We start from the raw sequence: 23817 nt of genomic DNA, 5'->3' as shown, positions 1-23817 counted from the left end.
AAAACTATTTAACATTTAAACAGAATGCAGACATGCTTTATCTACCAAGAATGCAAATGCTATTCTATACAACAATGAATTTGAAATATCAGAACCTGACTCTGATACCAATTAAAGGAACTCTTATCAAAGAGTACCTATGAGTGGAAGCAAGATCGTTCTAAATTCATTGTGATAGAAATACAAGCATTCACAAACATACATACAAGTTATGCATTTTAGAATAAATTACGACATGCTTTCAACAATCAAATACAAAGTAATAAGAGATGTATCTTTTGAAGGACTCTTCTTCTGTCTTTCTCTCGCTTTCTCTTGGAATAACACCTCTCGTTGTCGTTGTGATGCCAAGCTAATCATCTACTAAATCTTGCTGTTGCTCAGCAAACGAACGGTCTTTTACACAAACAATCAACAACTTGGACACCACCATCCAGTGACCTTGGTATTCTCGGAGTGAGAATCCAGGAGGTGTGGGATCTGTTAGATTTGGTAGAGGAAAAGAGGAAATAACAATCATATTCAACGACCAAGCAAGTGGGAGAGTTTAGAGTCTATCGTATAGACTGGTGCTTGATCGTTTAAAAAAGGTGCATGATCGTTTAGGTAAGCAGGTTTGATCGTTTAGATGATCATTTAGTAATCTCGCTCAGGCGCGCGATCGTTTAGTAAAAGCTATACAATTGTTTAGGTAGATGCGTGTATACACGATCGTTTAGGAAACACTTTGAGACTGTCGTGTAGGCTCTCGTGACCTAAACAATAGGCAATGTACAACTTCTAAAGCGATTATCCGATTCCTTAGAAAAATGAAACTATTTTCATTTTAACCTTCAGTTACGAAAACTGAATGCAACTCCCACTTTCACGTACGGTTATGGAGAAAACCACTAACAATTATCTCACAATTGTTTAATTATAAATAAATATAATAACTAACTTATCATATTATATTTATAACCTATAGTTTTAATATCACATCATATGCAACATTTAAACTATAGTCCTTTTCTCCTCTACTAGATATAAATCATATTTATATCCTTTTCCTCCAATTAATGTATCTCATGCATAATGTCAACTATATCATATATAATTGACCAGTTTAATCATATCATATATAATCAAACTCCCTCTTATCAATTTGAATACTTCAAACTGACCCAAAAACTGATTCTCAACTTGAATCCATTGAGCTACCAAGGGGACCTTATGAACTTGTAGCTTGAAGCTCCAACGGTACATGAATAGCTGACTAAACACTGTAGCCACGAGATCCACCATTCGTTAACTGTCGGACATTCCACTAAAGACCGTTAATTGCACTCTTCTCACCACAGGTATATTTCTTTGTCCATCGGATATAACCAGACAACAGTATGATAGCCCTTCACAGATTCTCGTAAGTATAGCTGGGCCAATTTATCGTTTTGCCCCTGTAGTTACATCTAACTTCTTAAGTACCATTGATCCCTCTAATAAACAATATCTCATAGTCCTACTATGAGTGGACACCTTTCGGGCCATGAGAAGGTATGTGGCGCCACATCGTTCAAGCCCCGAAATCAACCCTTAAGAGAACAATCTATCTACTTACCCCTACTTAGGGCAAGGAGTGAATTCCATCTTGTGTAATTGAGTTCCCAACTCCTCAATCAGACGAATCTCCAAAGTAGTAGATTTGAGTCGGTGATCTGGTCACTCGAACCTATGTAAATCAAAGGACTGTCCTCAAAGGCAGGAGTTCCTAACTCACTCAGGATTGAGGTCATGTTACCCACGGTCATCCTAATGAAGTGAAGTCTCTGCCATGAATGACATTATATAACGAGACTATAACACTTCGTGGTCCGGTCTTATACAAACTCCTTTGTATAAGACGCCCCCGCTCGCATGTCCACATGAATGATCAGGATCAGACCATCTGTAGCACGTCACAACACTTGTAACAATCTATAAAGTGGGTCGCATCCATAGTGTCACCAGGATAAGGTTTCCTTCCTATATCCATATACTACGGACCATTTTGGTTATCACTTAAGACATAATCCACCTGTATGTCTCCACATACATGCTTAAGTTACAACGACAACTAAGGATCTTAGTTTATTGGTTTTTGGTAAAACAAATAAAACATCTCATGTTTTATAGACAACAGTGAAGAAAATATCATATATTATTACATCACAAGCGTTTATTCAATATAGGTGTTTACAAACTATAGGACCCAACGAGAGTTTAGAGCCTTGAGTTTAAGGGAGAGTGTTATCATATATGTAGCAACAGTTTAGGCTATTTGTTAGGAGATTTGCCTTGTTTGTTACTATGAAGCACACATATTTCATGTGAGGCAAAGAATTAGTATCAGACACGTATCAGATACCGATACTTCCAGATACTTCCCAGATACGTATCTGACACATGATTTGACGTATCTATACTTCTAGATACTTTCCAGATACGTATCTGACACGCGATTTGACGTATCAATTTCTATATATATTTTTTTTCTTAAGAAAAAAGACAAGTAACTTATCTAATCTTTCCAAATCTAAAATTAAGCAACCTATTAAAAAAGATCGCTACTCGAGTCCAAAACTAAAAGAAAAGAAAATAACGGACCAAACCCTAAAATAGGATCATTCAATCTTCATCTTCACATTTGAGTCCCCACAAAGTCCACCATAATATAAACCATTTGGATATCTTCAACTATAAGTTCTTCATTTATCTTCATATTTCTCCCTCTAATCTTCTTCTTCTTCTTCTTTGCAATATGAGTCACTTTTCTATTGCATTTTATTAACTATTGTACTTCAACATCTTGGATGTTACTTTTTTTTTGTATTGTATTTCAGTGTTTGTATTCTATTTTGTGCTATTGTTATTAACTTGTATGCTAAATTTATCTATATTCTAGATTTTTTTAAAGAAAAAAAATGTATCTTCAACGTAACAATATCATCATTTTTTTAGAAATATATATATTAAAAAATGACGCATCCTTAAACGTATCCGTATCTTAGATTTTTAGAAATTGACGAATCGCAGTATCCGATCGTATCCGTATCGTATAGCCGTCTGTGTTTGTACTTCATAGTTTGTTACTCTTTTTGTGTATATTTAAATGTGGTTTCCAATTGTAGAGATATAACCGATATTGATTCAATAAAATACCAGAAAAATTCTTCACAAATAAAAACAACTCTAATAAAAAAAATTAATTAAGTAGAGAAAAAAACATGGGTAAAGAATGCATTCTTTTACAATGTCCAGGATCCACATGGTTACATTCTAAAAAAAAAAAAAAAAAAAAAAAAAAAAGACTCCGATGGTTACATGATTTAAACATCGATCCATGAAGGAATAAAGCATATTTATGTAAAAAAAAAAAAAATAAATACAACAAAAGTGAAGAATTAGGAGAGACTAGAAGAAAATGATTTGATTTCTTTTCACATCTTAGTTTTGGTTATGCCTTATGAGCATGAATGCAAGAAAAAAATGAGATATTTATCCCAAAAGATTTTAAAAGGGAGGAACTTGGAAGGTTGGGAGAGATAGAGAAGAGAGAATGAGAGAGAGAAATGTGAGTAGTTGGAAGATAGAAAGTTAAGAGAGAGAAGAATGTGAATGGATGAGCAAGAGAGAAATTTTAATGAGAGAATCCATTGTAGAGAAAAGTTAATTTTTTTTTTAGAGGTGGGATGAAAGCTATTTTCGTACTTAGGGAGGAGTAGTGGAAGGAGAGAGAATAATAAATGAACAAATTAAATAATATAAAGGTATTGTTTGAAGACTGTAATGGAATTAGAATTATTACGAATAAAAAAGTATCGATATGCGTGAGAAATTGAAGACGGAATGTAAATGAGATTGTGAAACGTAAAAACGATGAGAAAGATGGATGTGTTAAAAACTGTCGAAATGGAATAGATTTAATATTACAAATCGAGTCTAAAACGTTCAATCCAAATATGAGTTGGATTACATTATAATCCAAATTCATTCCATAACAGCCCAAATAATTAAAAAAAAAAAATGAACAAAGAAGGTCAACCCTCTACAATTTCCAAGATTTTTTTTTCCAACTCTTCAATTAGCAATTAAATTTGTATTTAAATGAAAAAATTGAATAGTGAAAATCCTTATAATGAAACTAGATGCGTGGCAATCTCCACCTTATGCGTGTGGATATACAAGTTTTCAAACTAGATGCGTTTATTCTTAAGTAAAAAAGTTGCCGTTTGTTAAAATACAAAAAATCAAACAAAAAGTTTTTCTTCAAAAAAACAAAAAATCGAAAGGTTGCACGCTTGAAAGATGTGATTTAACTAATCTTCAACGATCTTTTATTTAAAAAAAAAAAAAAAAAAAGAATTAAATAGATCCCATCTTTAACGTGAGATAATTTATTATTTTGTTTATTTGAAAAAAAGAATTAATAGATGAGATCTTTTATTTTTTTTTTTTATATGTGAAAAAGTTAAAAAGTTGCATCTTCAACATGAACTTTAAATATTAGTTTGAAAACTTCTATATTTTTATAAAATAATTTCAAACTAGCAAATATTTAAAGGAAAAAACTTGCAATGAGATTAGATAATATGCGCAGAGTGTGAAATTGACAAAGCTTTAGAGAAAAGAAAAAAAAAGTACTTGAGCATTGTGACACACAACTCAATGTCTAGTCATGGCATTAGGAAATGATTTTCATTAGTTTTCGAAGAAGTTGAAAGACATCGTGAAATAGTTAATATGCAATTGCATAGCATTACACTAGGTTATGTGAGAACATAATGAGCAAACTGCAGCTAATCCCATGTTCCTCGTTCTTTCGTACAAAAAATTAAGTCACGGAATAATTTTTTATTGGATAGCTACATGAATATATAGTAATAAGTATAATCCAGACAAACAATATCTAAGTGTTTTCCTTACTTAATGTATACATACTAGTGTTATTTGTTTTGATTTTAAAACAATTTAAAATTTATTATTGATTATTGGTTGTTGTTGTGTAAATTAAAAATTATACTACCACGTTAGTTAGTAGGGATATCATAATAACTGCATTACATTGAATTCCTAAGTTAAAAGAACATTCATATAGGTTCCTGGAATTCGGCCATATACCTAAACAACGTTGAAAATTGATAATACTTGATTTTGATTGACTTCCCTGCTCATTCTGATTCATAGGCTTAAAAGATACAGATGAGAAAACATACATTCTAGTTAAAACAGATCATAGAGCTTGTTTTATTGGAAAATATTCAATAGATTGTTACATTAAGTTTAAGACTAATGTGATTTTCAAATATAATGATAAAAATGGGATACATGGATAATAGATTCACAAATCACTTGAAAATTATGGTTGAAGGGAAAAGTATTGAAAAAAATAGAGCATTTTTTTTTTTTTGAATAAATTCAGTACATCATGGTTTTATCCCGTCACACGCCGTGGACAGTAGATGGGTGCCATGTTAGCCATGTGGACTTGGTCAAAGAACCAAACTCATGGGCTTCGTCCATGATTTTAGTATTTTATATTTTTTTTTCCAATTTTGATTTTTTTAAAGTTTTTAATTAACAATTTTCTTCCTTGTTTTTGTTCTTGATCTTTTATATCATACTCAATTGGCTAGATTTAGTGTCTCATAAAAAATGTAATTTTATTAATTCTTTAATTTCAAGATAGAAGTTCACATGAAACTAAAGGTTTGAATTACAAGTCACTCAATTTTCCACATGATAGTCGTCTTCGTGTGCCTTTAGATTAGCTTCACCTTGTTGTTGTTGTCGTGCCAAAAACGTCTTCAATCAAATATTAACAATATTGAGTCATCTTGTCTGCTAAATAATACTTCATACATTTACCAAGGTTTGGTCATACATTGAACCCAACTCTGGTAAATGCATTACATAACAATTTCAATTATATCATAACAAATTCAATTATATAAAAAAATCCGTTACATAGCAAACTCAGGTACATAAAAAAGTCTATTAATAAACCTAGAGCTCAAGTCCTCAAATATAAGAACAATCCAAATCTTTTCTTTTCTTTTCTTTTCTTTTTTTTTTTTAAAAAAAACTAATTATAGCTCAATCCAACATAATTCAAATCATAGACAAAACAAAAATAAATGACAAATCCTACACTTTTTAGACTCCTCATATCAGTCCAAATCTTTACTCCAACTTACGATATTAAATTACAGAAAAAAAAATTCAAATCATAGACAAAACAAACTTCACATACTAGATCTCCCAAATTTCTAACCAAAATAGTTCAAAACTCTAGTTTTTCATGTATACATCTAAATAAAATATTAGATCTGTGGATCTTCAAGGCAAAATCCCATATATTGAAAAAAAAGGTTACCTAAGTCGGTGGCGGCTGGGAGAATGGTGCACGATGGTGAAGGATCTCTTGACGAAGAGCATCCATGAGCGCGTTCAAATCTTTCTGATTTCACCGTGATCGAAATACAACATCATTCTAACATACAGTTATGCAAACAAACAGTAATTAACGACATACTTTGAACACTAAAATACAAAGGGAGAGAGTTTTCATGCCAGTTGAAGACCCTCTTCAAGCTTTAGAACTCAGATGCAGCGAAAGAACCTCCATCGTACTCTATCGCCCAGCAAACGCATCGTTTGCAGCAGCACGATCAATCACGAAGAAGTGAACGTAGTGGGGACGACCACCAAAATGGAGCCCTTGGTATTCTCGGAGTGAAAACCCAAAGTGTGGTCTTTGGTAAATTTGGTAGAGGTTGGAGAATGAACTAATCGTATAGACGATAAGCAAGTGGGAGAGAAAAGGAAGTTATCGTATAGCTAAGTGCTTATCGTTTAGAAGAAGCTACATGATCGTGTAGGTTTTACTAAATGGTCGTTTAGTAAAAGGTGGACGGTCGTTTAGAAAAACACGGCACACTATACGATCATTTAGGAAAGCTAAGCGATCGTCTAGGAACTAATGCGATCCTTTAGGTGCGAGGTGTGTGATCGTTTAGGTGCTGAGCGACTATCGTATAGGCTCTCGACTTATGCGATATAGTTTATGTTTCCACACCGATGCCAAATTTTTCCAAACCCTTGTAAAATGAAACTAATTTTCATTTTATTCTTCGGTTACCATAACCGAAGGGGCTACTCTCACTAATGCACATCCGAGAGGAATTTTAGGTCAATTATCATATAATTAACCAATTTAATAATTAATAAATATAATCATATTATATTCTTACCCTATAATTTGATATCACATATTTACTATAGTAATTTCTCCTCTACTTGATATAAATCAATTTTTCTCCAAAATAATGTATCTCATACATTTAGTCAATTATATCATATATAATCAACCAGTTCAATTATATCATATATAATCGAACTCCTTCTTGTCAATTTGAACATTTCAAATTAACCCAAATGTTGATTCTTGACTTTATCCAAGCTACCCAGGGGACCTAATGGATCTGTGGCTCGAAGCTCCAACGGTCCGTGAATAGCTGACTAAACTCTTTAGCCACGAGATTGACCATCCGTTAACTGTTAGGAATTTCACTAAAGACCAACAGCTGAACTCTTCTCACCACAGATATATTTATGTCCATCAGATATAACCAATCATGAGTATGATGACCTTTCACAGATGCTCGTAAGTACAGCTGAGCCAATTTACTGTTTTGCCCCTGTAGTTACATCTCACTCCTTAAATACCACTGATTCCTCTAATGAACAATACAACATAGTCCAACTATGTATGAACACCTCTCGAGCCAAGAGAAGGTGTGTGGCGCTACATCGTTCAAGCCCTAGAATAAACCCTTAAGGGAGTTATCTATCTATTTACCTCTGCCTCGGGGAAGGAGTGAATTCCATCTTGTGTAGCTGAGTTCCCAGCTCTCAAATCAGACGAATCCCCAAAATGGCAGGTTTGAATCGACGACCTGGCCACTCGCACCCATACAAATCAAAGGACTGCCTTCAATGGCAGGAGTTCCCAACTCACTTAGGATTGAGGTCATGTTACCTATGGTCATCCTAATGAAGTGAAGTCTCTATCATGAACGGTGTTATATAACGAGACGTTAACACTTCGTGGTCAAGTCTTATACAAACTCTTTATATAGGACGCCCCCGCTCGCATGTCCACAACAGGAATGATCAGGATCAGACCATCTGTGATAAGTCACAACACTTATGACCATTCCATAAAGTGGGTCGCATCCGTAGCATTACCAGGATAAGGTTTCCCTCATATATCTATATACAACAGACCATTTTGGTTATCACTCAAGACATGATCCACTTGTATGTCAGCACATACATGCTTAAGTTATATATAGATAACTAGGGATTTTATGTTTATTGGTTTGTGGTAAAGCAAATAAAACATGCAATTGAGCAAAAAACAAGACGTGAAGTAAATATCAAATATCATACAACACAAGGGTTCATACAAACTGTTTACAAACTATAGGATACGAGACTTTAGGGCATCAACCCCAACAGATGGAGCGTATGACGGATGGTGGACATGGACAGACGGTCGACTGGGAGAGAGAGAGGAAGAAAGGCAGAAGATTCGAGATGAGGAAGAAAGTGAGGGAGAAGTCGTGGGGTAGGGATTTGATACCACTAACTAATGCACTAATGCGTGGACGTAAGCGTACGTAACAGGTAATAAATCCCAAAATAGGGTATCATCCTCATGTTGGGTTGTATGTTCTAAAACTCGCAGTTTGTAATGTTAAACATATTCTATTATCAATAAAGATGTTATTGACGTTTATTCAATAAAATTGTTATTGAATATGTGAATTGCACTTGTAAAGTCTAAATCTAATAAACTAAAGATCCATGGCTATAATATGAATACATGAACTTTATGTGGAGAGATAATAGTGGATCAAGTTCAGTAAATAGTCAAAACGATCTATAGTATATGAATAAGGCTGGGTACCTTATTCTGGTAACACGATTGGATGCGGCCCACTCTGTAGTTGTTATAATTTGTTGTAAAGTGCTACAAACGAAGTGATCCTAATTCGTTCATGTATTGACATGAGGAGTGGAGGTATCCTATGCAATGAGTTTGCATAATTTCGGACCAATAATTAAGTCACTCTTACTTTATAACGTTGTTTACTATTTAAGACTGATTATTTTAAAGTGATGACCTAGGTAACTTGCCCTTAATCCTAAGCTAACTATGAACTCCTATTTATTCGAGATTATCCTTAGATTTGTATGGGTGAGGGTTGGCTCAACCGCGCTGATCGTTGGCTCAACTATTGTGGTTAATTAGGTTAAGAGTGACGAACGAATTGAAGTGTTCAAATTCGATTTTTGGATCAAAGCGTTAAATATATACGATATATTTAACCTAATGTTTAATTGTGAATTAAACATAAAGAGAGAGAAAATAAGAGATATTTAAATAAGATTTAATATCAAGATTATGAATAGAGATTCATACAAATTGGGATAAGTGTTGGATTTGATATTAAATAAATTAATTAAATTATTTAATTAATTATTTAATTTTAATTTAATTTAAAAATTGATATTAAATTAATTTTGAAATTAAATGGATTTGGTCAAAATTGCATTACAAGCCAATTTGTTGACTAGGTAAAAAATGCAATGGAAGTCAAATTGTTGATTTTTTTATTTTTGAAAGTCAAAAAGTCAAAATAGTTGACTTTTGACTTTGAGAGTCAAACTTTGACCAAATTAAAGGAAAGGTCCAACATTTGTGAGTGGGAAATGCAACTTTTGCATGGCTAAGTGTTATCTTATGGTGGTTTACAAACCATTTGTGAGGAGATTGGAACTGATTTGGAGAAGATTCAAAGACTAATGGAACTGATTTAGAGAAGATTCAAAGACTACAAAGGTTGTATTCTTTTCCCCTTTTATTTGTTTGATTGCATGCATGCTTATCTTTATAATTAATCTAATTAGAGTACTTTAGATCCGTTTTTCTTCCGTTGCGTATGTGTTCATTCCATCACCTTAGGGACCGGCGTGAGAAATTATTCCTAAGCTCAGCTATCACAGTTCTTCGTCAATTTTATCCAGACAACCAAAAGATGATTTTTATCAATGATTACAAGGAACAAAAATTCAATCACATACAAATACAATTAAGAGCGAAACTATTCCAGGATATTGTTTCATGTGCAAAGTATAATGAGTCATGACATGCAATTGATTGAAATCAATAGATTGAGGCTAGATGTTCTAAAATTAAAAAAAAAAAAAAATCCTCTTTTAAGCTTAAACCATCCTAATAACTAACCATCAACCCGAATATCTTCTATCGCTTGATTAGCTACAACATTAAGACCCTTCAATCGCACCCCTTATTATTCTAAATTAATTCTCATGCAATTTCGAATACCAATATAAATTATTGGGTCCAGCGAATTAAATTCTCTCTCGAGGCATCTAATTAACTTATGTTCATTCAATTAATGATAAGTTAATTAAAAACATTAAGCACAAACAATTTAGAAATCTATGCAAAATCAATCAATTGTAATTTCAAATACTCAAAGTAACATCCTTAAAATCCACAAATACCTTAGAAACAGAGTCTAGCCACGCATGATTTCACCAACAATAACCAACAAATAATCAGTCATCGTGGCGAAACAATAATATAACATAAAAAACGAGTTCCCCTCAATAGGACCGAATCCCAATCACGATCTCCTTGACTTTTTCCACGAATTCGGAATTGGTCTTCAACAAAATGCACGTTCTCGATCAATTCTTCCCATCACAACCAGCCCAAAAAAGGCCCTTGGATCAACGTTCAATCAAAATATTGAGTCTTCAGTCGAGACGGTTTGAAATCCCTCTAATTTACCTCTGAACGGACTTGAATTTTTGTGTAAAACTCTCTAAAATTGTCTCTCTTAGACCTAGCGGCATAACAACATTTTTATACTGCCCTCATAACGTTGTAACGCTGCAAATCAGCATCGCAATGCTGGCGTCATGCCAGCCGCACATAGAGTTCATAGCGTTGCAACGCTACCCTGTTTCCAATTGCTCTCGGGTCTACAGCGTTGCAACACTCGTCCAACATTGGCTCCCCCGAATTGTCTTCCAAAATTGCATCTTTTCTTGCCCCTTGATCCTTAGTTTCTTCCTAATTCCATAGTCAATCCGTAATTGCTCAAATTGGTAGTTTTGCCCTAGTTTTTTTTTTTAATCATTTTTGCACAAATTGCACCTGATGCTTAGTTTCTTGAAATTACTCAATCGACTACATCAAACTAAACAAAACTAGTAATAGTAGTTCTAAATTTGAAGGTAATAAAAGCACTTTTTAGATGTTTTTCATGACTCGGTACACGAGTTAGGGAGATGTGGACCCGGTCCACGATTGCCTGATCAACCTTGCATATTATACATGTGGCAGTCTGAGTGCCTGATTCACGTGATGCGAGGAAGTTGTAGACCCCTTCCACGATTTAACTGCTTACTCAGTAAGTAATCGTGTACCGAGTCCATATTAAAATAACATTATTTTTTTAAAAAAAATTCTAGATTCATGAATTTATGTATATTAATTCAAGCACATAAAATTCATGGACTAAACTTTGCTTCATCCTAAGATATTTTGAAGTTATATATTCTAACTTTTTTCTTTTCACAATCCGATCAAAGCTTGGAAATTGTTATGACCTTCAAGGTCAAGCATCTTTAGATTGTCAGTTGTTCTATAGTAATATTTTTGCAGATATTTAAGAATATTTAGATTTATATTTGCTTCAACGAAGTTCCTACCTTAGTAATGGTTTAAATTTAACAAAAGAATACCCGAATATATAATTTATACGTTGATATTATATAATTTAAATTTATATAACATATTTACTTATATTAATTTAAATATTATATTCTAAAATAAAATTAGAGATAAAAGTGGTTAGTTCAAATATGGTAAAATTTAGATCTAGTTTTTGGAGTTTATAAGTGGGTGAAAATGTTTTTTTTTTTTTTTTTTTTGGAGTTTATAAGTGGGTGAAAATGTTTTCATTTTTTCTGGAAAAGGGGAAAATTAAAAGATATTGTCCTTTTAGAAACTATTTAGGAAAATATTGTTCTTTTTTCAAACTATTTGTAAAAATATTGTTTTTTTAAAAAAATAAGTCGAGGGTTGAAAATTCAACCTAGATAGGTGAATTTTGAAACAAAATCATAGCTTACTACCGTGCACAAGGGATAGTAGATCGTAGATCTTTTACTCATGGTGTCTTTCGTTGTGCTAGCCCTCATCAGGAGACCATAGTGTAGACTCTGAGAGGCGGAAGGTTCATCAACTCTTTTTCCAAAAAAACTTTCTTAGTGCATCGAAATTTCCTATTTGAGTTTAGAACTCGTTCACATTTATACCATTCATTGCCAACCCCACCAATCGATTGGAAGACTTCGGGATAACAACTCTGAGTCTTCTTACGTTCCTGTTGATGAGGAAGCAAGCACATCCTTTCTTAGCCCAGGATCAGCAACTCCCGACCGATTCCCTGCAACAAGCAGGTTTTTTGCTCAATCCTGATATCACTAGGCAACACTCGGACTCTTCTTTATGGGGATCTTTTTAAGGAGGACAAAGGGAAAGCTAAGCTAGTCTTCTTACCATCGTAGCTTTGGTGAGCGAAAGCAGCCAGGTATAGGAGAAGGGAAAAGCAGCTCGACCGAGAGGGAAGACTCCTATATTATGTTCTGTGGATAGGCTGGCTGCACTCCCTTTGAGGTAAGAAAATTCCTTTTTTGCAATTGCAAGAAAACAACCTCTTTTTAGAGTTGATACGAACACTTAGCCAAAAGTCTATTTATACGGATTTAAAATGAAAAAATAGACTATCATAATATATGACAGAAGCATCACCATCACTCTGTCTGTAGGCTTTGGATGCCCTTCTTCCTGGCAAGATCAGATCAAGAATAGCCAAAGGCTAGGAAAGCACAGGTCAGACTAGTGCCACGCCCAAAGCACCAGACTGCTTATTCCCTAAAACAGTAAAGAGACAAGACCTCTTATGCCGGAAAAGTCAGAAAGTCAAGTGCTAACGTGCCGCTCCCATTTCTCACCAAGAGAAAGCCTAAGAGAAGACCATGCTACCAGTCTAGCTGGCACCGAAGCCAAGGGAAAGCATTTGAACAAGAGGAATGAAAGAAAAGCTTATTCGTATTCAATATGGGACGACCCAGCTCCCAGATCGCATCAACGAGTGGTGTGACGACGACCAACTTGATTGAAAATAACGATTTGAATGTAATGACTCGGGAAAAGAGAAAAGAGAACAGCTTTCTCTTTTATATGATATGAGAGGACGGGAGCCACTTCCTTATTACCATTTAACAATCTCCGATCCTTACTAGGCGTCATAGGGCAGGAGATTCTTATTAGTGGAAAATAGCCCTAGCTAGATTCACTCCCGTGAAATAGCTCTACGCCCTTGGTCCGAGGTTTGAACTAATCCGAGTCTCTTGAGCTCTTTATGGCAGTATTCTAACCTCCACTGTAAAAGGCAACTAGCTCAAATAGAGAGAACGAGGCTTTTCAAAAAAGGTACTAGACTATCCCTGACCCTGAGAGACTGCTTGAAGGAAAAGCTTGAAGTACAGCCCGGAGAGCGGCGATAAAGCGCAGCAGAAGAGGAACTGCTTTAGATATCTCTTTTTTTCTTGTGTCTGAACATCGCACTATGCCTATCTGTCTTTTGCCTATGTATTTTAGCATAAGTCTTTCTCTGCTGTGGCGCGTAAACAATCCTCTTCAACATTCTAGCTTTTATAAGAGTAGGTGCTTCCCTTAGTTGGTTGGGGGAAGGAAGAGGGGCGAATCGAAGAAATTCTGAGTTCATGCCACGACGATCTATATGGAAGGCAGTTTTGTTGATGCATTCCTGTTGAGAATGAAGAAGAAGAGAGATCCCTCTTTGAACAGGAAAATTTGGTCACGTAATCTTCGATTTTGCCGGAATTCGTTGATAGCTCGTACGAATTTACAAGGAAAACTTCTGTTCGTTGTAAGATCATGAAGGAAGGGTTGGTCATAAATTTGGAGAGTTTGCTTCGACACGGAAAAGAAGACTTTCGAGAACAAATATTGGACCGGGAAAAAAAGGGGGATAAAGTCAAGTCTAAGCGCATATGGCACGAAAAGGAAATCATTTCGGTAAAACTTGATCTGAATCGTAGTTCAGATTCAAGTCGTTCAGTGAGGGCGACCGCGAAAGTCAGAATGGGTCAGGCTTTTCCTTCAGTTTTTCCTATATTGAAAATAAAAAAGCGTGGGAGGACATTGCGGATGTCCAGGACGGACCAGACTTCTTCTAACGCTAGAAGACCACTGGAAGACACCGGGACCAGAGCAGTCGTGAAAGAAGCACACTGGGCGTGCTTCGACCGTGTCTCCGGCGAAGTTGAATGTAGATATCAATAGCGCGAGGGGCAGGATACAGGCCGAGAAACCCGGCAACACACCCCTATGTGCTGATCGCTAGCGCATCAGGGCCCGGGCCAGCTCCGCTGGAGAGGCCTAGCTGACTGAGAAGTGCTAATTCGGTTCGTCTCGACTTCATTCAGAAGGGCCCCTGGAATCAATAAGAAAACAGTGCTAAGTTTTAGATCAGTGAATAAAATAAACCGAAACGAAAGAAGAGAGTTTCTCGCTCGGTGCCTAAGCGCACTATGCTCCCCTTCAACAAATGAGAGTTTTCGGTGGAACGGTGAACCACGCGAGCGGGTTAGATGCTGGGGAAGAGGCTCGTAGTACCTCTAGCGCCACTATGTGGGGAAGGGAAGGAGCCTAAATCGACCCCCTTCTTTCTTTTTTTTTTCAAAGAAAAAAAACAGTACAAAGAGATTAGACTCTGGATGAGACTAAGCAGCCACCGACGTTCGACGCGCCCTGACCTATCTTGATTAAGACCGAAAACCTATTAAAAATGGAGCCTAGTTTAAGCTGTCAAACAAATGATAGAATGAAGAAGAAATTCACTGTCGAACCCTTAAAGCAACAAGCGAGAAAGTTGCCCCGTTTTCAATAACAAAAAAGGAAAGAGGGCGAAGCAGCTCGACCGAGAGGGAGAGGGGCCCCGCCCCTCTTTAGAATATTAGTAAAGGCGCCTGAGCCTATTCTTCGATACGATATAGGAAGGGGCCTTTTCTTGCTCGTTAGCCCCCTTACCCCTAAACAAAAAGGTTTTTCATAAAGGTAGCTTGTCTACGCCTTTTGAAAACCTTACTCTTACTACTAATAATAATGAAGGGGTTCTTTCTTGAAATATTCCTATCAATTTGGGGTTCAAAGCTTTTTGTTTAGGGGTGCGCTGGTTTGGAACCCTATACAGAGGGATTTTCCTTTCAAATGACAACAGCCCTATTCCTGCTGCGAAGGCGTTGCACGAAACCAAACCGCTCCCCCGCCCGATCAAGTACCTGTTGCTTTGCTGGTAGGCCCACTTAGGTTAGGGGGCATTGTCCCTCAGTTCTTACCAACCTCCGATGTGTATTCGACATGTTGCTAGCTTCAACTCGGTGGAATAAGAATCATTGATTCCCAGAGCTGTCTATTTCTTATTCATTCAGAGCGTTCGACCGATGCTCCTTTCTCAAACCAGAACAACTTTGAACGTTAGGGAAGCCCACGGAGCGGGAAGACCACCTGACCAAACCGACCAAAGGGACTTGACTTATTCGAACCGAATGATAGCGGCTTCAAACTTAGCCTATCACCAGTAGCGTCGCTGCTTGATCGGTGGGGAGGAGCATCTCAAAGTATGGGGCAAAGGATCAAGCGCTTTGACTTTGTCTCCCGGGATCCACCACGGGTTGGGTTTGAGAGCCGTGTGATGGGTGACTATCTAGCACGGTTTGGAGAGCACTTTTAGTCTGTGTTGGTGAATAGAAGCCCCCCCATCAAGAAAAAAGCGGCTCTTCCCACGGCGGAGTCGCCATTGACTCTATTTATTATTATGGTAAATCACTGTATCAAGATGTCAATCTGAGATCTTATTTCGGTTCGATACGTCCACCTACGAGACTCACCTTTGGCTTTCGTCTCGGTAGGTGTATTATTTTACATTTTCCCAAAAGAACATTCATTCATTTCTTTCTTCCTCGTTGACCACGACGACTGAAACGACGCGTAAAATCCAAACCCGGAAAGGAGAATGGTCGGTGGTGGGCATTTGGGAAAGTCGGGCCAATCGGGTGTCTTCATTCAAGCGACGATACAGAAGAAGAACGAAACGAAGTGAGAGGCCGAGAGGCAAAGAAAAGAGTCGAGTCGATCAGGCTCGACGACCGGGAAAAGCAAAACGAAATTCGGATTTGGCCGAAAAAGAAGCAACGCTATGGATACCATGACCGATCACCATCGATAAAGAAGAATCTTTCTAAATTACTTCGCGTCAGTGGCGGGGCCTTCAAGCATTCGAAATATGCTGGAGTTGTAAATGACATAGCGTTCCTGATAGAAAATGACGACTCCTTCAGAAAAACGAAGTTATTCAAGTTCTTTTTCCCAAAGAAGTCCCGCTCCGACGGCCCGACGAGTCATCTACTTAAAAGAACCCTCCCCGCAGTGCGCCCCTCCTTGAATTATTCGGTCATGCAATACTTATTGAATATAAAGAACAAAATGCATTTTGACCCCGTCGTAGTTCTCAATCATTTCGTGGCACCGGGCGTGGCTGAACCATCTACGATGGGGGGAGCGAATACACAGGGAAGAAGCTTAGATAAGAGAATACGTTCTCGCATCGCTTTTTTTGTAGAAAGCTCGACCAGCGAGAAAAAGTGTTTGGCCGAAGCCAAAAAGAGGTTGACCCACTTCATTCGCCAAGCGAATGATCTTCGTTTCGCGGGAACAACAAAAACAACCATCTCGCTCTTTCCTTTCTTCGGTGCTACCTTTTTCTTTCCAAGGGATGGGGTTGGGATGTATAAAAACCTTTTTTTTGAGGATACCCGGGAACAACTCCTAGGTCAATTAAGGATCAAATGTTGGAACCTCATGGGTAAGGATAAGGTAATAGAATTGATAGAGAAATTCATAGACCTAGGTGGGATAGGAGAATTGATAAAGGGAATATAGATGATGATAGAGATCATACGGAGAAATAGAAGAATTCCGTATGGGTATAACTCTTATTTGAACGAAGTGAAAAAAATGCGATCTTTGTTGTCTAATAGAACAAAGACTAATACCTTAATTGAGTCAGTCAAGATCAAATCTGTTTATCAAAGTGCTTCTCCGATTGCTCAAGACATCTCTTTGAAACTGAGAAACAAAACAAGATCATTTCGTTCCATTTTTAGTCAAATAGTGAAAGATATTCCATTAGTAATGAAAAAAGGGGTTGAGAGGATCCGTATATGTTGTTCAGGTCGATCAGAAGGCGCGGAAATAGCTAGAACTGAATGCGGCGACCTAGATAGGTCAAATTTTGAACCCTCAACCTTCCTTTCATTTGTACGTCGAACTTTGAACCCTTGACCTTGCCTTTCCTAATATTATTATTGAGTTTGTTTAATTATCATTTCGGAGACCTTCCTCTATCAAAAGATCATATTTCTAAATTTTCATAAGATCCCCCTGGAATTCCTTTCAAAGCTTGTTGAATAATTTTTAGGGATTCTGTCATCTCAGCAAGTCTTACTAAATAACGAGCTAATGAATCTCCTTCTTTTTGCCACTGAAATTCCCAATCAAATTTGAGAGAGAGATTTTGAGAGAGCGAGATTTTGAGCGAGAGCGAAATAGCGAGAATTTGATAGAGAGCGAGAATACCGTACAAATTTCCCCTCTTTTTTTCCTTTTTAATTATTACACATTCCACCTTCTTCTTTCTAATCCTTTCTTCTTCTTCTTCTTTTTTAATTTTTTAATTTTCCATTTTATAAAAACAATTTCTAAAAATATTTTATTATTTTATTTAAACTCTAAAAAGAATAAATTAAAAAAATAATAACTCATAAAAATAAAAAAAATGTAAATTAAATATCTCATTTATATAAAAATAATTACAAAAATCAATGTGTCCCACAAGGCAGACGTCGTCGATTTCGAGCTGGTTTCGTCGTCGACTTTGAACTTGAGGTTGCTCGGGTTCTTCTTGATGTTGCTCTGGCACCACTGCAGGTGCTTCATAATATAAATATTCATTATGCTCTCCAATACCCCGACCATGTCCATGCATGTATGAAGACGAAGGACCAGCCTCTGAGTCATAATGTCATGAACCAAATGCTGGCATCACCATCATCGGACTAACATAATCAGTTTGACTCTACGTCTGCGTCATAGGGGACAACTCTTCCATATTATGTGCAACCTCATCAAACTCATCCTCTTCCCGAACAGGTCCTCTACGTCTAGGAGCTGGTGGAGGAACAATAGGTATATCGTACATATAATGAATTTCCTCCATATAGCTTTGGTTGTCACTACATATAGCAAGAACCTGGTTCGGATCATTCGCAACCTCACGGAGTCTACTGTTGTTCGATCTCTGTGAATTATAAAACAATTAGACAATATTTAAAATAAATTTAAATTAAAAAAATTAGATAATATTCATTCATTTACCAGATGACCCACAACTGCTCCCGGAAGAGTGACGTAGCGCCTTGTGATATTATTATACCAATGAATATATTCTGGAGTGACATCTGTGTCAAACTATTCAAGAGAAACTCCCACTGCAATAAACCTTGCACGATAGTGCCATCGCAGTACCAAATGTGCAACATTTTCGGACCAATCTTCAGTCCTTAGTCAATATCATGCAGTACGAGTTCAGTATTATAAGGGATGGGACATCCTGCTGAAAACCGAATTGTCTCATCACCTTGTCAGGAAGATGCCACTCACCAATGTGAAAACATATGAGAGGACTCATCGTCCACCATATGTTTTGACCATTCGTACAAAAATTAGGCAAAATATGCATAATAATTTTGTATGGCTTCGAATAACCTGAAACACAAAATATTATGTTTGAGAATATTAAAGACAAATACAATAAAAATGTGAATAAAATAATAAATTAGGTTTAGTGTAATGTACCTGTTCAGGTTGAAGCAGATCAAACATGTATCTATACTGGTTGACTACATATGTGGCTGTCCTAGTCACACAAAATTTGTCTCTCCACCTAAATTTTTAAATTGATAATTTAGAATTTAAATTAACTAGATCAGTGATATAAAAATTAAATTGAGTTAACACAACATACCGAGAACCGTAGGCTCGTCCAACTAACTGATATTTCTCAACGTCTGCAAGATATTTCTCCAGTAGTACGATCTCGCCATACAACATATGATCGATGAATGGACTGGTCGTACAAAACATCGGGATCAACAGGTCCTGGGTTTAAAGCCATGATTTGGAAAAAAAAATTAAAATTGACTATAATTGAATAGTAGAGAAAAGTGTGAGGGTAAAGAATAATGTAAAAAACTCACGTATTTGAAGAATGTTATCTTCTTTTCTCGGAAAACTCATACTCCAATGCATCCCTTATTTCTTCTCTTCTTTTCTCGAAATAGTTCACGCATTTGAAGAATGTTATCTGAGCAATAACATTTATAGGCAATATTTGAGCTCTTTTGAGGACTCCATTTATGCACTCTGATAGATTTGTCGTCATCTACCCATATCTGAATCCTTCATCATGTGCTCGAGTCCATTACTCTAAACTAATGTTGTCAAAAAAACTCAGACAGGTCCGATTTATTCCTTTGGTATCTTCAATTGCTTTGTTGAACTTTCGAATTTGAAATTGACATCCGACACGATAAACATAATTTTTCAATGAATTAAATTTATACTTTCTATTGAAGTTGCTGACGATATGTCGTAAGCAGAAACAATGGTGACATTTCGGTCCCGTCCAACCATTTGTTGGGTTGTTCACTGCTATAATTATACCAGCATGTCGATCTGAAATTAAACACACCTCTTCGTGTGTTACAATTTCTCTCAGGTGTTTCATACTTAGTGATCTCGAACAAGCCATCATACCGAGCGGTACTGTTTCATGTAACAAGTGGCAAGCATTCGGCATTCCATGCTCGCAATTTTATGGCCGTTTGCTCACATTTTAACATGAACTACGAAGATTTATTGAGGATCTACTACAAATTGTCAACGTGTGCTGAATGTTACTCTCCTCAATTTCAACCTTGTTACCGCATGAAGATTACTGGATCATGCACCCTAATATTGCCCGTCTTAACATCCTGATCCATTGTTGTTGAGAAGGACCTGGTAGACCGAAAAGCATGTGTTCACAACGAGATGGATTGGACAGAACCAGCCATTCGACAACGATGTGGATTTTGTAACCAGTTAGGACATAATCGAAGGAAGTGTCCTTCGTTACTAAAGACGGCTCCAAATAGTTAGGGATTGAATAATAATAATTTTTTTATTATATATTCATTTTATTGTATATTCAATTTTTATTTATAATTATTGTATATTCAATTTTTTTTTTTTTATAATAATCTACTGTATATTCAATTTTTTTTTGTAATCAATAAAGTTTTACATTATAATAATCTAATATATTCAATTTATAGTATAATAATCTAATATATTCAATTTATTCAATTTATTGTCTAACGATTATTCAATTATAGTATAATAATCTAATATATTCAATTTGTTGTCTAATGATTATTCAATTATAGTATAATAATCTATATTATTCAATTATAGTATGATTATTAACTCTTTTTTTCTCTTTTTATATATATATTTCTATGGAAAAGTTCAAATAAAGTGAAGACTATCGCTCTCTCCAAGATCTCACTCTTTCAATCTCGCTCTCTCCTTTGCTCTCTCACTCTCCGCTCTCTCAGTATCACTCTATCCTAAGATCTCGCTCTTGCTCTTTCCTAAGATCTCTCTCTCACTCTCGCTCTCTCTCAATATCTCGCTCTCTCTGTTATTATGTTTTTTCTTTTCTATGTAATGAATTACTAGCTTTCATTTCTTTCTGAAAGTACAATCACCAAAACACTATTGTGTCATTTATGATTGTTATACATGGAGAGAGCAGCTACCAGAAATTACCTCAAAATAGCGCTCCAATTGCTTAGGGCCCAATCTTATCAATGTGTCATTCCTGAAGTTATTCTCAGTATATGTCTTAGATAGTATCAGAGCGCATTTTCATTTAACCAAGTTGCAATATGTTAACAGGTGCCAGATTAGTCAATAGTAAGCTTAAATCGTCAGCGGATGATTCTCAAACATTCTGCTGAGATTTTTGAGGTCAGCAGTATCGCTGTAGACTTCTAACCATATAAAAATCTGCGCTTTGAATCTCGGCGTCATGTGCTTGGTGAAAGAGAATGCCCGATGATTTTAGTCATTTATCAATTTTTCAGCTTCATTAATCCTGAGCTAATCTCTCAAGAACTACTTTGAATCTGCGCTACTCCCTAACTTGCTCAGCCCACTTATTCTCCTAATGCTTTGAAGTTCGAACATAGTGGTAACCTTTGACAACCAATATACAAATTTTGTTCGTAGACAAAGCTATTCAGAATTGTTCTTCATTCCAAGCATAATGTATCCATGTGTTTCATATTCGCCTGGAGTTCGCTCCCAGAAATATAGCCATCCCCACCCCTCACGTCAATCCCACAAGTCTCCGTCTAATTCGAAATGATAACAAAATGCATAGGTTGTTAGAAGAACTCAAGTACACAGATACATATAGTATACCATCTCATTACTTTATGAGGAAAAAGAAAAGTAATAAACCTACAATCTCGAGGGTGGATGTGTGTCGAAACTTCAACCTTCGACAACCTAAGCAAGATTTCCCTTGTCGAGGGTTAAAGTTTCGGCCTATGTATTGTTTCCAAGTTTTTCTTTGTTCGTTGAGTTCTTAACATTCGACCTCCACATTAGTCGAGTTCTCAACGTTCGACCTCTAACCTCGAACTCCCAAAACAACAATATTTCTCTAATAAGTTTCAAAACAACAGTATTTCTCTAATAAATTTTGAAAAAGTTTTGAAAACAACAATATTAATATTAAAGGTCAAAACTGAAAATGTACTGTTTTGATATTGAAAATAAATTAAGATCTTATTCAATTTAACTAGAGTTTATTTTAGGTTATGTGTATACAGCTAAATATGGTTAGGCACAGAATTTAAATTCTCGAGAACAGAAAAAAAAAAAAAAAAAAAAACACCCAAGTTTCTTCCTTAAAGAGACAACATTATTATCCTCATCATCATTATTACATCCTATACCTTCTCCTTCCCAAAAAAAAAAAAAAAAAAAAAAAAAACACCCAAGATGGTAGCCGGCTGGGGCCGGGCAAGATGGATATTTTCATAGATGGTAGCCACCTGCCGGCGTCCGGATAAACAATTTTCCGGTGACCCATTAACATAAACTCTTCATCAGAATTTCAGATGACGATAAACGATCGGTACATAGTACACAGACGGCATCAGGAAATTTATTCTAATCTCGAAATTCGTATCGTAAATTAGCATACATGACATATCAACTGAGTTGAACAATCAATTTTCGATACTCATAGCTTGGAAATCGATATGGCCTTCTCCGGCAATCCAAGCAGCCGAGAGATCTCTGGGTAAAGACTTTTCCTAATTTCCGCGTAGGGTTCACCGTTCCAATTTCTCGCCCCCAACTGCTCCCCGAGTCGTACGGCAGCCTCCATGACGCCGTCCTCGCCGTCGTGAGCCGATTCCACGATCCCCATCCTCACCGCCGCTTCGCCTTTCACTTTCATTCCCCTCAGGAGCACATTGCGGCGGACGGAACTTGAGCTGATTTTCGATTTAAACAGCGCCACGACGTAATCGGGTAGACTTAGCCCTAGATCTACTTCGCTCATGTACAGAACGCCTCGATCGCTCCTCATGAACAAATAGTCGTGACTGAGGGCTAAAACGAAGCCGCCGCGGCTTGCGTTGGCCGGCGATTGCGGCGATGGTGGGCACGGGGAGGGAGAGGAGTTCGGCGACAATGGGCTTAAAAATATGGATCATATGCTTGAGGCGCTCAGCGGCGGCTGAAACAGAGCCGGCGGCTTGAGCCCAGGAGAGATCGAGGCCGTTAGAGAAGAATTTGCCATGGGAAGTAGTGATGAGAACAGAGCCTGGGGAGCTTGAGACTTGACTTTGGAAAGAGCTTCGAGAATGGAGGCGATGAAGGAGGGGTTTGAGGCGGTGGTCGTCGTCGCCGGTCAGAGTTAGGATGAAGAGATTACGTCGCTTCTCGAGTGTGCACATTTTTGGACCTCTACATTCAATCCATTGTCGGTGGTTTCCTCTATTTATGTTCAAATGGAAAATAGCGTTTGATCCAAAATCTTCACTTTAATCAAATTTATCTTTAAATTCAACCCCGATGATTGTCCCAAATTTTATCTTTCAAGTATAAAAACATTCATTCAGTGTTGGGATCTTTATTTTAATTTGGAAGCATTAGAAGCGACATTCTGAACTAAAAAAGTTGTGATAAAATGGAATGGTACTGATACTGAAGTTGCATCTTTTTACATCTTAATTTGCTACTCTATCACATTCCACTGATATTCAAGAAGCTCAAAAAAGAACTGTCTGATTTGTGCACTTTGAGATTCTTCGTGACTTTGTTACTATTGTAAACTGTTTACTTAGTAATCCTAAACAAAATTCTTGTTTGTAGTGAAAAGAAGACTTATATGGGTATATGCAATCTAATAATAGGATGTTTCC

The 23817-nt window shown here is 36.5% G+C and overlaps 1 pseudogene; it reads right to left on the bottom strand.

The window, feature by feature from the left end:
- Positions 1-22388: 22388 nt before the first annotated feature.
- Positions 22389-23573, bottom strand: LOC120069647 (annotated as a pseudogene).
- Positions 23574-23817: the final 244 nt, after the last annotated feature.

The sequence above is a fragment of the Benincasa hispida genome, unplaced genomic scaffold (genome assembly GCF_009727055.1).
Source record: "Benincasa hispida cultivar B227 unplaced genomic scaffold, ASM972705v1 Contig533, whole genome shotgun sequence".
In the NCBI taxonomy this organism is placed as follows: domain Eukaryota; kingdom Viridiplantae; phylum Streptophyta; class Magnoliopsida; order Cucurbitales; family Cucurbitaceae; genus Benincasa; species Benincasa hispida.
The sequence above is the reverse complement of the archived record's forward strand: the minus strand, read 5'-3'. Positions and strand labels throughout refer to the sequence as shown.